Below are 10,017 nucleotides of genomic sequence, written 5' to 3' on the forward strand. Positions count from 1 at the left end.
TTATACCTGAAACCCATTAAGGACTTTTTAGGGTCATAGAACCAAAGTACTAAAGAACATTTGGTATCACTGGTACAAATGAAAAGGATTCTTCAGTATGAATCATAAAAGCTAAATAAATAAATACAGCCTTATTTAATATGCAGTGAGTACCAACTCTGCATTAAAACTTGTCTACGTCTTTAAGAAGTCTAATAGTTCTAAATTTAGTACCCTGTTCAAGTTCACATCTTAATTTCAACTTTGGACATTTTCCTTGAACTGAAAGAAAAATTTCTAGTTTCATGTCTTTTTTTTTAATGCTTAAATGTCAAAAGTGCAGGAAGTAAAAAGGTTAATGTGATGTAAACTAATTTTACTTGATCAAAATTTTAGTATATTCATTTAAAATTTTTGAGGATTTGGAAAATTAGATCATTTTAAAAGAACTAACCTTCAAGAAATAAAGATAATGCTGGGAAGGAAGAAGATGTTTCTTAAAATGCATATCATGTCTGCTGCTGTTGAATGCACAGCATAATGCCTCTCTACAGAATACTAAATAGCTGGTTTCCTGATGCTTCCGCAGCGATTTCCACTGCGTGTGGAATGCAGGGCAGATATTCAAAGTGTTCCCACTTAATGGAATTGCTCCATAAGACCACTTTTCCTTCCCCTTTTAGAATGCGAATCTTGAAAGGGGATAAAGTGATTTTCTACTGCTAGCAGTACTTAAGAGATTATAGTAAGATATGGAAATAATTCTTCTAAGATTTAGATTATAATAGTAACAGATTCTGGACCAGAGTGACTAAGCAAATACATTATGGCTCCCTGGCTGGCAAAATATGACCCCAAAGAAGGGAAACTTCTAGAGGGCAACTTCTACAACTAGTTGACAACTAAATTCCTAACATCTGAAACAATGACATAGTTACAAAATGTATGGACTCGAAGAATTGCCAGAAAACTTAGCTACCTTAAAGGTGCATAACTAAAGAAAGAATGTGTTAATCAAGGAGTTAGCCATGAAGCTAGAAAAATGAGTTACAGAAGCACATACGGGTAGTGTGTACGGGAGAGAATCCACCTGAATCCAAGTATTCTGAACTTGGAGGCAAAGCCATCCCAACCATGGAAATGGATACAGGAATTTGCCGGGAGTCCAACTCCAGCAGGGGGGTGGGGTGGGGGGGTGAAGCCCAAAAGGATGAGACGGAGTCGGTGCACGGAGAGACAGGACACAGAGTCAGATAGAGGTGGTCTCTTAACAAAGTGCCGATGACAGCTTTATTTATACCATTTTGCACAAGGATATGATAATTTTTTATTCTGTTGATTAATTGATGTAGGCAGTTGATTAATAGGTATAGGCAAGCTTTTTTCTTTCTTCTTTCTAATCTATTCATGGTTGGTCAAGTATTAGACAGGTGATCGTTTTCTGTTCTTTGACCGAAACTTTTCCTAACAACATGTACTCTAGCATGTTTTACGTTTCTATGCAATGCAGTTTCTAAGTAGCGCATGTGACCGCAGGAGCATGCAGTGTGTAGCAGTGACAATGGAGTCTATCAGCTCAGGGTGAAATACAGGTCACTCACTACTTCAGTTAGCTAGGCAGGAATCATCATCTATATTTCTAATGCAATGGATACATTTTATCTCATAATATTTATTCTATCGTAGGTAGATGCAAGATAAAGATAGAAAGCATGATTTAGAACTGTAAGAAGGCAAATGTAGATGATCAGGTTTGTGCCTATAGACTAGGTATTAATCCATGCCAGACAAGGGCAACAAAACACCCACGGGTGTAGACAATTTCTCTCAAAACTGGGGGGGGTGAGGTTCTGAGCCTCACCTCTGTTGGTCCCCATTTTCTCACCTGATGGCCCCCCTGCGACTGTGCCTGTCTTAGGTTGTTCCTCCCTTGAGGACTCTTACCCATCTCTGGCTAACCAGCCATCTTCTGGGGCCATACAGGGAGATGTAAAGCTGGTAAGTGAGAGAGAAGTAATGTTCTTTGAAAAGGTTAGTTTTTCACTTCTTTGCAGATTTATGCTCCGTGGCTTCTATGCCCAGCACTTGTCTTGAGGTATCTTTACTTCTTGGAAAATTATGGTATTTGGTAATTTCACATATACGGCATAAATTTTAGTAAATGGCTCTAATTAGGAAGGAAGAAGAAAAGTTGTAGAAGTAGCAAATAGAAGAAAACATGAGAAGATTGATTGTCAGAGTTATTCTATTCAATATTCTCTCATAACTCTATTTCTATAAAACTCTCCATCACTAATTTCACTAGCATTGCAAAAAAGGGGGGCATTCCCACTTAGGTGGAGATGGGGTAGTCAATGTTTGACTAACACCTGCAGGTTTTGGTATTCCATGCCAAGATCGCCGTCTGGCCTCTGCATGTTCTATTCTTCAGGACCACTGTCCTGAAAAGCTTCTGGGAAGTTTATGTTCTCCTCCTTTCGGTGCTGCTTAGCAAAGGTTAGCTTAGCCCTTGGCAACAATGCAAGCAAAAACAAAGCCAATAGTATAATGGAGAATAACAAAATCAAGGTGAGTACTAGAGGGAGCCAGCTGCCAAGGCCCCTGCTTTGTGGGGGTCTTCCTCCAGCCTGAGCTTCGCTACACAGCTTGAGCAGCATGGCTCCAGGCAGGAATTAACAGCCAGAAGTCCACTATCCCTTTGTTGGAAACAATGAAATTCAGCAGGCAAAAATAGCCTAATATCATGTAAGGAGCTCACCGTTATCTGACCCCATGCTCAATAAGCAAACTTATGATTTAATATCATTAAGTACATGATGTATCAAATACTATTTGGCAACTTACCAAGTTTTATTTTCAAAAGGGTAAAATTGAATGTAAAATGGTTCAGTCATGTGGAACCATTTCCACGTCTGGAAAACAGTTTAGTGGGTCCTCAAAAACTTAAACATAGAACTACCATCTGACCCAGCAATTCTACTCCTATGTATATACACAAGAGAACTGACAACAGTGTTCAAACCCTTGTCCACAGATGTTCCTGGCAGCATTATCCGAAATTGCGAAGAGGCAGAAACCACCCAAATGGCCATGAGGGGATGAATGGATAAATAAATTGTGGTAGTCCCTACAAGAGAATATTGAATGAAAAGGGAAAGCAGGAATGCTAATACATACAATAAGGATGAACCTTGAAACATGCCAAGTGAAAACTCATACACAAAAGATTACATGTGGTATGATTCCATTTATATGAAATATCCAGAATGGGTGAATCCAAAAAAAAATGGATTGGTGTTTACCAGGGACTATTTAATAGGTAAGGGGCTTTATTTTGTAGTGATAAAATTGTTTTAGAACTAGATAGATGTGGTGGCTGTACAATATTGTGGATATACTAAGTTCCACTGAATTTTTCACTTTAAAATGGTTAATTTTGTATTATGTGAATTTCACCTCAATTTTTTAAAAGGTAAGTAAGTTTATGACTCATATAAATATATAAAATACACGTACCAAAGATTTTATTCAATTTACAACTAATAAGGGATCAGCGTGATGTTAAAACCAGTTCAAAGGGATATTTATATAAGAATAAGATTGCTAGTGAGACACGAAATTGGTAAATGTCCAACAGGGCCATGTGCTATTATGGTATCTGTTATCTGTTTTGCCAGACAGGTATTATTTGCATCTCTAGTGAACAAAAATCTCTGTATTAGTCTCTGCTCCTACAGCATTTTAAATAACCCAGATAATAGAAAGTCAAGCTCAGCATTGCTCCAAGAGAAAACCCAATACTCTTTTACCTATTTCCAAGTGTTCAATAGTTTTTCAGACATTATAAATGCCTGCCTGCCAGAAAAGGAGTGTTGATCGTGTGGTTTCTTGGATGATGGTTCAGTTTCTCATTAGTGGTGAGTAAATGGTCATTCTGGATTCATATACTAGCATTCCAACGGAAGGATAACGTCTATCTATCTCTAAAAGATGGATTTGTTCTTTGAGCTGGAAACACAGAGTTTCTGGGCCTATAAGGCCAGAGGTCAGACTTGGGCATAGAAAATTGTCCAAAGTAACAAATATGATTGAGTAAAATCTTTCTTGATAGCATTTTGTCCTATCTCCAGTCAGAGGAAGAAGTCTTTTTCTTATTTTGAACTTTAACAACTTCATCTTTGGCCAGGACTGTCTTTTTTCCATATTTTGAAATTAAGTGTTTAATCATTTATGTACTTTTCTGGTTTTTGAGATACATGATATTGTTGAAATAAGTTTGCTAAACTCCAGTGACTACTGAATGTTTGCTGATAGGGTCAGGCAAATTATTTACTACTTGAAGTCATTTTAAGTATACTCAATTGTCAGGGAGTAGCTGGATGGGATACAAGTGAATATATAAACTTGTGTCTTTGTAAGGAAATCGTGTTCCTTCCCATGAGATAACTATCACCTATTTCCTTCCGGGTTTTTAAATTCCCATGCTATTTGTGAATATTTATGGCAGGGTTTTATGTTGAGGAAAACATTGACCGGTACTAGATTCAAGCTCTTTCTGTGAGAAGTATTTTCAAGCTATTGAAAATCATAGTAATTGCAAGTCATCGTAATTGCACTACAGCTTGGTAGAGTTGCATCAGATGCTATATCTCTTGAGATGGTATCATGCTGAAATGTGTATGTTTATGCATTACCTGCTACATCTATAAATGGTAAATAAACTGAATGTCGAAATGGTTTCCTGGAATCATGGGGTTTGTGAGAAAGCCATTCAGCTTTGCTACTCAGAGTGAACTTAGGCTTGGAGAACCGCTGAGAACTCTTTTCATTTCCTTCCTTGAGAAGTACCTGGAAGCACAGAGACACCCAGTGGTTTTCAACATTTATGTGCTACAGTATCGCCCACCACTCTGGGCAAAACATTTGGAAATGAAAACATCTGGAGCTTTATACAGGCAAACGGAAGCAAGATAAGGTACTGTGCATCCATCCAGAGCGTGAGGAGTGTGGGGCTCTTTCTGCCATGTACTCATGTGGAGATAATTTATGGAGCTGTGTGGTGTTCCCCCTGCTGAGATGAACGAGGGGTAATTTTCCCTCTCCTTTCCCTCAAGCCTTTGTGTTTTTGTGTCTCACCCCTCATTGCGTGGTGTTGGGCTGAGAAGGGAAATGATGAGGAAACTTTCTCCCCTATTGCTGGATTTGTCTTGAGCAATTTATTCAGGGAGGTAGATGCTGGGGTCAGGGTGCTGGGGGGAAAGAGGCATAACTCCCTCGCTGAGGAGAGAGGTGACCACGCCTGGGATGGTCACACCTGTCTGAAACGCGAGCCACCTTTGGTCTTATAAATTATGAGACAAGGAAATGTTATTGTTTAAGCCACGTAGTCTCAGTTTTCTGTTATTTTTGCAGCCCAAAACATCCTGATGTGCCTACATGTTACTTTTTCCAAAAATGTACACAAAAGAGACTGCTGCTCCGTGCTTTGCTTTTGCCATTTAATATATTTCTTCATAACTTCTTATTTTTAATGGATGCATATTTTCAGTGTATTAAATACCATCATTTATTAACTAGTCCACATTGATTGAATGGTTGTTGATGGGTTTTTTCGTTTTTTCATTTTTTATTATTTTTATGGTCCCCCAGCTTTATTGAGGTATGATTGACAAATAAAAACTGTCTATATTTAAAGTGTACTACTACACCATGTTTTGTTATATGTGTAAATTGTGAAATCAAACTAATTAACATACCCATCACCTTATATAGTTACCTGTCACGTGTATGTGGTGACAACACTTAATAACTACTCTCTCAGGATATTTCAAGTATACTATTATTAGTGAAAGTCACTGTGTTGTGTATTTAGGGCACCAGAACTTAGTCATCTTTTACCTTTAAGTTTATACTCTTTGACCAACATCCCCCATTTCCTCCCACCCCTTATTTTTATTATTTTTATAAGTTTTATTGAGGTATAACTGACATGCAATAAACTTCACCTATTTAAAGTGTACACTTTGATCAGTTTTTATGTATGTATTTACCCATGAAACTCTCACCAATATCAAGATAGTGAGCATATCTGTGACCCCCCAAAACTTTCCTGGTATCCCTTGATAATCCCTCCCTACCATCCCCCATCATCCTTATTTTTCATGAGGGCATTTATTTTTATTTTATTAAATATAATTTATTAACCAGTCCCCACAGTTTGAATGGTTTTGTTCTAGATTTTGAGGTTTTTTTTTCCTCCTATGACAAACAGGACTGCTGTAAACATCCTTGATCGCCTACCCAGATTCAGTGCTCTTACAGACATGGTCTCACTGACATTTCTGTTTATTATATTCTTTAAGGTGACATTTTAGATTATTATTCAGATGCCATTTCTGGTGCCCTTAGGGCACCACTTCAGACATTCTCGGCTTCATGGGTCACTTGTCCAGCCACCAATACAGTGATCATTTGTGTGGACTCATCTCAAGCTGGGGCAGCCACACCATGTCTTGCTTTGGGACTGCGCTGTTGACAGGACCCCAGGTTGGCACCCACATCAGCCTGTGCTACCGAAAGGGAGGGGAATCACCATCTCATAAGGTGAACCTTGGACCAATCAGAGAAGGAAGTTGTGGGAGGGGGGGGCTTTTTTTCCTATTTCTCCCCACTGCACAGACGGTCCTATGATGCAGGTTGCACGACTTCTTAGAGGACAGTCCCCCAGAATGGAGCGGTCAGCCCCATGTAGCAGTGGCCAGTTTGATGATGCGTCCTCCTTCGGTAGGGCCTCTCCGTTCTTCCCGGCCTCCCTCCCCTGGCCCCTCCCGCTCCCTGAAATTGCACTCTCGGGAAATTAGTAGCACTAAGCTCTTGCCTGAGGCTTCACTTTCAGGGGAATCCAGGGTAAGACCGTTGGTATTTTCCACATGATTATACTGACTTTAAATTAAGCCATCTGTAAATCTTCCCAGTGACCAATGTTGAAATAGAATCTCGAGTTCTCGGGATTGTAAAATAGGGCGCATGGCAAATGCAGAGCCGCTCCCTGCCCTTCTGGGTGAGAGAGGCGTGAGAGGCCGGAGGCGCCCAGGACGTGGCAGAGACTGACACAAACATTTCCGACAGCTCTGGCCTCAGCGCACTGCCATCCGGCTTGCGCCCCTCCCATTCTTCTCAAGTGGCCCTTCCAGGGACACCAGTGCCCTCCATCACGTCACGTCCAGTGGCCAGGTGTTGGTGGCAGTGGAGGTGGTGAGAAGTGCTCTTATTTAGCCTCGTCTTACTTGGCCTCTCGGCGCATTTGGCTCAGTTACCCACTGCCTCATGAGAACATTTTCTGCTCCGATGGAGCTGCGCCCACACCCTTCCTCAGTGGCTGCTCCTCTTCCAACACCGCCAGAAGGCCGGCAGCTGAGGGGTGATGAGGTCTCTCCTCAGCCTTCTCCTTTCCATCCATCTCTCCCCAGATAATCTCATCCACCCCCATGGCTTTAGGCTGATGACTTCCAAGTTACTATTTTTCGCCCTTGCCTTTCTCTTGAACTCAAACTCCAGCCATCAACTCACTTCTACTCGGGTATCTAAAAGGCAGCTCAGAGAGAACTTGATTTCATCATCAACTTGCTTCTCCTACGTCTTCAGCATTTTAGGGAACGACACTGCCATGCACACAGTTGCTCAGGTAGAGTGCTCAGATGGCATCCCAGTGTTCTCTCTCCTCCTCCTGTGCATCAGCAAGGCCTGCTGGTGTTACCTCCGTGACTCAGCCTGCATCCAGCACTTCTCACCACTGCCACCGCCACCGCTCGGACCCAAGCCACTTGGCACATCTTGCCTGTGCTTCAAGAACCTCTGTGCCCTCCAAATGCAATCAGAGTGATTTTTATAAAACTTAAATTGGATCGTATCTCATTCCTGTTAAAAAATCTTCCAACAGCATTTCCACAGCAGGGAGAATAAAATCCACATGGTCCTAACCCTTAGGTCCCCTGCTGACCTCCCTGGTCTCCTGCCCAGATCCACCTCTCCCTCTTCTTTCTCAATCAAACTTGTTGAGTTTATCCTGGGTCAGCATCTTCACTGTGCTAATCTCTCTCTCCTTGAAATACTCTTGCCCAGATCTTGAAATGGTTGGCTCTTCTTGGGCTCTTTCTGATCACTTAGGGCTCAGCTCAAATGACATTTCTCACAAGAGGGCTTCCCTGACCTCTCTGGTCAAGGTGGTCTGGGTCGCTAGAGCCTCTCTATCCTATTACCCAGCTTTATTTGAGCCACATCACTTATCTGTTGGAAATGATCTCACTATTTATTTTCCTCCTTCTTTATTCCTTTGTCTAAGTACTGCCTGTCTCCGTGTCCTAAACTAGACCCAGGAGGGTGGACCTACCTTTGTCCTGTTCTCTAATATATGTCCCTAGAAAGTAGAATACACAAGTGGAATTCACTCTGAATTAATGAATGGTATGTGGGAGAATTCTAGGTTAGTTACTTCCCCCTGATAGGTTATTTTTAAAGACTTGACACAAAGGGGATAAGAGTGTGGTTTGCAATCTTTGGAAATAACTGACTTTTCTGCCCATTAAGAGATAAATTTCCTTTGCCTTTCTTTCATTACATTTACATTATTCATTTGCCTAAAGAGTCAGGATCACCAAAGAGCGGTGGGACTGTGAGAAGCAAAAATCATCCTGTACCTCCCCCCTGTGTGGGTTTGGAGAATGTCAGGGCTTGGAGGGCCTAACGTGCTGTGAGTCCCCAGACAGGAGAACCCGGAGAGCCTTGAACCTGGGTGGGGGTCGGCTCAGCACAGTGGTTAATATGTGGTCCTATCGTTCCAGCCTGGACACAGATCCAGACTTCAGACTTCCTTATTCAATGGCTCTGTGACCCCTAGGTAAGTCACTTAACCTCTCTGGGCTCTAGTTTCCCAAATTGTATGGAATGATGATGATGATGATGATGATAATAATAATAATAATAATGATAATAATAATAATAATAATGTAAACATACCTCTGCCTAGTTAGTATAAGGTTAGTATAAGGATTAAATTAATTTACCCATCTAGTAAAATATTTGGCACAGTTACCAGGCTGGATTCTTACCTAGTTTGCCAAAAGGGGTCAGGCTTCAGGTGGCAAAGAGCAAATGGTCTCATAGCTCTTCAAGGAGAATATTCAACTTCGCTTTATGTTAATTAAACAGGCTAAAAATTCCTTGGTCCTTCTTGCACCACCCCCATCTTGCTTTTTTTATCTTCTTTCCCGTCTCCTTCCCCTCTTCCTCAGAGGCATAGGGGAAAAGAGAAAGAAAAGAGGGTAATGAGCATTCTCTCCCACATTTAATTTTTTTTTAAAGCCATTCTAGTACGAGACTTCCCGGAGAAGCTGGCATGGCCCCTAGCGGCCACTAGGGGGCAGCTCTGCTCACGGTCCCGCCCGCTCTCCCTTCTGCGCCAGTTAGAAGGTCTGAAACCCGGGCCATCCGGGCTCCCGCTAGCCCCCCATGGACGTGCTGGGCCTGTGCTAAGCACGCTCTCCAGGCTCTCAAACGGCAGGAGAAAATGCCGCTGTCTCCCTCAGCGGGCTCCAGTGGCCCTGGTGGCTCGCGTGCTGAGTCGCCCCGGGCCTTGATGCCAATCACAAGGCCTGCAGCCCCCGGGTGAATGGGGGCTGCCGGAGGCGCAGAGGCTGAGTGAGCCCTGGGGCATTTTCTTTTGTGACTTGGAGGCACAGGGCTGGGAGGAGCCCAGCGGGGAGAACAGGAGGAAAGCAGGCAGAGGGACGGACTTTCCCTTTTCCCCAGCACCCACCCACAAGGCTGGGTTCATCCACAAGGTTAACAGGGCTGGGGGGTGTCCGCTCCCCCTCCCAGGCAGGGAATCGGAGAGGGCCCGACTCTCGGGCAAGGTGAGCTGTGGACGGTTGAGGAGTTTCTTCACTAAGTCTTCTGTCCGTCTCTCCACCTCAAACAAACCCCTGCCCACCCAACTGAGGGGGAGCACCCCGCGACAGAGGCCAGCCATCCTGTGCGTGT

Source organism: Manis javanica, chromosome 4 (genome assembly GCF_040802235.1).
Source record: "Manis javanica isolate MJ-LG chromosome 4, MJ_LKY, whole genome shotgun sequence".
NCBI classification, from domain to species: Eukaryota; Metazoa; Chordata; class Mammalia; order Pholidota; family Manidae; genus Manis; species Manis javanica.